Below are 5758 nucleotides of genomic sequence, written 5' to 3'. Positions count from 1 at the left end.
TCTAGATATTGGGCTTTACCTCTAGATTTTGGGTTTTAAATCTATATATTTGGCTTTTCCTCTAGATGTTGGGCTTTACCCCTAGATATCTGGCGTTACCTCTAAATGGTGCGCTTAAACTCTAAATATTGGGCTTTCCCTATAGATGTTGGGCTTTAGATTTAGAAGTTGGGTTTACATCTAGATTTTGGGCTTTAGATCTAGAAGTTGGGCTTTACATCTAGATTTTGGGCTTTACGTCCAGATATTGGGCTTCACCTCTAGATTTTGGGGTTTAGATCTATATATCTGGCTTTATCTCTAGATGTTGGGCTTTACCTCTACATTTTGGGCTCTACCTCTAGGTATTGGTATTTACATTTAGATTTTTTGACTTTAAATCTGGAAGTTGAGCTTTACATCTAGACTTTGGGATTTACCTCTAGATGTTGGGATTTAACTCTAGAATTTGGGTTTGAAATCTATATATTTTGCTTTTCCTCTAGATGTTGGGCTTTACCTCTAGATATCTGGCTTTACCTCTAGATGTTGGGTTTTACCTCTAGATATTGGTCTTTACCTCTAGATGTTGGGCTTTCGATCTAGAAGTTGTGCTTTTCATCTAGATTTTGGGCTTTACGTCTAGATATTGGGCTTTACCTTTAGATTTTGGGTTTTATATCTATATATTTGGCTTTTCCTCTAGATGTTGGGCTTTACCGCTAGATTTGGGGTTTTACATCTAGATGTTTGCCTTCACCTCTGTAAGTTGGGCTTTACCTGCAGACATTGGGCTGTAGGACTAGATGATGGGCTTTACCTCCAGATGTTGGGCTTTACCTCTAGATATCTGGCTTTACCTCTAGATGTTGGGTTTTACCTCTAGCTATTGGTCTTTACCTCTAGATGTTGGGCTTTCGATCTAGAAGTTGTGCTTTTCATCTAGATTTTGGGCTTTACGTCTAGATATTGGGCTTTACCTCTAGATTTTGGGTTTTATATCTATATATTTGGCTTTTCTTCTAGATGTTGGGCTTTACCTCTAGATTTTGGGCTCTAACACTAGGTATTGGTGTTTACCTCTAGATTTTGGACTTTAACTTTGGAAGTTGGGCTTTACATCTAGATGTTGGGATTTAACTCTAGAATTTGGGTTTGAAATCTATATATTTTGCTTTTCCTCTAGATGTTGGGCTTTACCTCTAGATATCTGGCTTTACCTCTAGATGTTGGGCTTTACCTCTAGATTTTGGGTTTTAAATATATATATATTTGGCTTTTCCTCTAGATGTTGGGCTTTACCTCTAGATTTGGGGTTTTACATCTAGATGTTTGCCTTCACCTCTGTAAGTTGGGCTTTACCTGCAGACATTGGGCTGTAGGACTAGATGATGGGCTTTACCTCCAGACGTTGGGCTTTACCTCTAGATATCTGGCTTTACCTCTAGATCTTGGGTTTTACCTCTAGATATTGGTCTTTACCTCTAGATGTTGGGCTTTAGATCTAGAAGTTGTGCTTTTCATCTAGATTTTGGGCTTTACGTCTAGATATTGGGCTTTAGGTCTAGATATTGGGCTTTACCTCTAGATTTTGGTTTTTAAATCTATATATTTGGCTTTTCCTCTAGATGTTGGGCTTTACCTCTAGATTTTGGGTTTTACATCCTGATGTTTGCCTTCACCTCTGTAAACTGGGCTTTACCTGCAGCCATTAGGCTGTAGGACTAGATGATGGGCTTTACATCTAGAAGTTGAACTTTACATCTAGATTTTGGGCTTTACCTCTAAATGGTGCGCTTAAACTCTAAATATTGGGCTTTACCTCTAGATGTTGGGCTTTAGATTTAGAAGTTGGGATTTACATCTATATTTTGGGCTTTAGATCTAGAAGTTGGGATTTATATCTAGATTTTGATCTTTACGTCTAGATATTGGGCTTTACCTCTAGATTTTGGGTTTTATATCTATATATTTGGCTTTTCCTCTAGATGTTGGGCTTTACCCCTAGATATCTGGATTTACCTGTAGATGTTAGGCTTTACCTCTAGATGTTTGGATTACATCTAGATGTTTTGCTTTACATTTAGATGTTCGGCTTTATCTCTAGATTTTGTGTTTTAAATCTATATATTTGGCATATCTCTAGATGTTGGGCTCTAACTCTAGGTATTGGTGTTTACCTCTAGATTTTGGACTTTAACTCTGGAAGTTGGGGTTTACCCCTAGATGTTGGGATTTAACTCTAGAATTTGGGTTTGAAATCTATATATTTTGCTTTTCCTCTAGATGTTGGGCTTTACCTCTAGATATCTGGCTTTACCTCTAGATGTTGGGTTTTACCTCTAGATATTGGTCTTTAACTCTGGATTTTGGGTGTTAGACCAAGAATTTGGGCTTTACATCTTGATTTTGGGTGTTAGATCTAGAATTTGGGCTTTACATCTAGATTTTGGGCTTTACCTCTAGGTTTTGGTTTTTAAATCTATATATATTTGGCTTTTCCTCTAGATGTTGGGCTTTACATCTAGATTTGGGGTTTTACATCTAGATGTTTGCCTTCACCTCTGTAAGTTGGCTTTACCTGCAGACATTGGGCTGTAGGACTAGATGATGGGCTTTACCTCCAGACGTTGGGCTTTACCTCTAGATATCTGGCTTTACATCTAGATTTTGGGCTTTACGTCTAGATATTGGGCTTTACCTCTAGATTTTGGGGTTTACATCTAGATGTTTGCCTTCACCTCTGTAAGTTGGGCTTTACCTGCAGACATTGGGCTGTAGGACTAGATGATGGGCTTTACCTCCAGACGTTGGGCTTTACCTCTAGATATCTGGCTTTACCTCTAAATGATGCGCTTAAACTCTAAATATTGGGCTTTTCCTCCAGATGTTGGGCTTTAGATTTAGAAGTTGGGCTTTGCAACTATATTTTCGGCTTTAGATCTAGAATTTGGGCTTTACATCTAGATTTTGGGCTTTACATCTAAATATTGGGCTTCACCTCTAGATTTTGGGGTTTAGATCTATATATCTGGCTTTATCTCTAGATGTTGGTCTTTACCTCTACATTTTGGGCTCTACCTCTAGGTATTGGTATTTACATTTAGATTTTTGACTTTAAATCTGGAAGTTGAGCTTTACATCTAGACTTTGGGATTTACCTCTAGATGTTGGGATTTAACTCTAGAATTTGGGTTTGAAATCTATATATTTTGCTTTTCCTCTAGATGTTGGGCTTTACCTCTAGATATCTGGCTTTACCTCTAGATGTTGGGTTTTACCTCTAGATATTGGTCTTTACCTCTAGATGTTGGGCTTTCGATCTAGAAGTTGTGCTTTTCATCTAGATTTTGGGCTTTACGTCTAGATATTGGGCTTTACCTCTAGATTTTGGGTTTTATATCGATATATTTGGCTTTTCCTCTAGATGTTGGGCTTTACCCCTAGATATCTGGATTTACCTGTAGATGTTGGGCTTTACCTCTAGATTTTAGGTTTTCCATCTGGATTTTTGGCTTCTCTCTAGAATCTGGGCTTTACCTCCAGACCTTGGGCTTTACCACTAGATGTTGGGTTTTACCTCTAGATGTTGGTCTTTAGATCTAGATATTGGACTTTACCTCTAGATGTAGGGTTTTACATCTAGATGTTTTGCTTTACATTTAGATGTTGGTCTTTATCTCTAGATGTTGGGTTATACCTCTATATGTTGTGCTTCACCTCTAGATGTTAGGCTTTACCTCTAGATGTTTGGATTACATCTAGATGTTTTGCTTTACATTTAGATGTTCGGCTTTATCTCTAGATTTTGGGTTTTAAATCTATATATTTGGCATATCTCTAGATGTTGGGCTCTAACTCTAGGTATTGGTGTTTACCTCTAGATTTTGGATTTTAACTCTGGAAGTTGGGCTTTACCTCTAGAAGTTGGGCTTTAACTCTAGACTTTGGGCTTTACCTCAAGACGTTCGGCTTTAACTCTAGCTGTTGGACTTTACCTCTAGATTTTGGGCCTTACCTCTAGAAGTTGGGGGTTATATCTATATGGTTGGATTTAACTGTAGATGTCAGGCCTTAACACTTGATTTTGGAATTCACCTCTAGATGTTAGGCTTTACATCTAGATTTTGGGCTTTAGATCTAGAAGCTGGGCTTTACATCTAGATTTTGTGCTTTACTTTTAGATATTGGGCTTTACCTCTAGATTTTGTGTTTTAACTCTATATATTTGGCTTTTCCTCTAGATGTTGGGCTTTACCCCTAGATATCTGGCTTTACCTCTAGATGTTGGGCTTTACCTCTAGGTTTTGGGTATTAAATATATATATATTTGGCTTTTCCTCTAGATGTTGGGCTTTACCTCTAGATTTTGGGTTTTACATCTAGATGTTTGCCTTCACCTCTGTAAGTTGGGCTTTACCTGCAGACTTTGGGCTGTAGGACTAGATGATGAGCTTTACCTCCAGACGTTGGGCTTTACCCCTAGATATCTGGCTTTACCTCTAAATGTTGGGCTTTACCTCTAGATTTTGGGTTTTAAATATATATATATTTGGCTTTTCCTCTAGATGTTGGGCTTTACCTCTAGATTTGGGGTTTACATCTAGATGTTTGCCTTCACCTCTGTGAGTTGGGCTTTACCTGCAGACATTGGGCTGTAGGACTAGATGATGAGCTTTACCTCCAGACGTTGGGCTTTACCTCTAGATATCTGGCTTTACCTCTAGATGTTGGGTTTTACCTCTAGATATTGGTCTTTACCTCTAGATGTTGGGCTTTAGATCTAGAAGTTGTGCTTTTCATCTAGATTTTGGGCTTTACATCTAGATATTGGGCTTTACCTCTAGATTTTGGGTTTTATATCTATATATTTGGCTTTTCCTCTAGATGTTGGGCTTTACCCCTAGATATCTGGATTTACCTGTAGATGTTGGGCTTTACCTCTAGATTTTAGGTTTTCCATCTGGATTTTTGGCTTCTCTCTAGAATCTGGGCTTTACCTCCAGACCTTGGGCTTTACCACTAGATGTTGGGTTTTACCTCTAGATGTTGGTCTTTAGATCTAGATATTGGACTTTACCTCTAGATGTAGGGTTTTACATCTAGATGTTTTGCTTTACATTTAGATGTTGGTCTTTATCTCTAGATGTTGGGTTATACCTCTATATGTTGTGCTTCACCTCTAGATGTTAGGCTTTACCTCTAGATGTTTGGATTACATCTAGATGTTTTGCTTTACATTTAGATGTTCGGCTTTATCTCTAGATTTTGGGTTTTAAATCTATATATTTGGCATATCTCTAGATGTTGGGCTCTAATTCTAGGTATTGGTGTTTACCTCTAGATTTTGGATTTTAACTCTGGAAGTTGGGCTTTACCTCTAGAAGTTGGGCTTTAACTCTAGACTTTGGGCTTTACCTCAAGACGTTCGGCTTTAACTCTAGCTGTTGGACTTTACCTCTAGATTTTGGGCCTTACCTCTAGAAGTTGGGGGTTATACCTATATGGTTGGGTTTAACTGTAGATGTCAGGCCTTAACACTTGATTTTGGAATTCACCTCTAGATGTTAGGCTTTACATCTAGATTTTGGGCTTTAGATCTAGAAGCTGGGCTTTACATCTAGATTTTGTGCTTTACTTTTAGATATTGGGCTTTACCTCTAGATTTTGTGTTTTAACTCTATATATTTGGCTTTTCCTCTAGATGTTGGGCTTTACCCCTAGATATCTGGCTTTACCTCTAGATGTTGGGCTTTACCTCTAGGTTTTGGGTATTAAA

Source organism: Leptosomus discolor, unplaced genomic scaffold (genome assembly GCF_034619465.1).
Source record: "Leptosomus discolor isolate bLepDis1 unplaced genomic scaffold, bLepDis1.hap2 HAP2_SCAFFOLD_28, whole genome shotgun sequence".
NCBI lineage: Eukaryota > Metazoa > Chordata > Aves > Leptosomiformes > Leptosomidae > Leptosomus > Leptosomus discolor.
Note: the sequence above shows the minus strand (reverse complement) of the source record.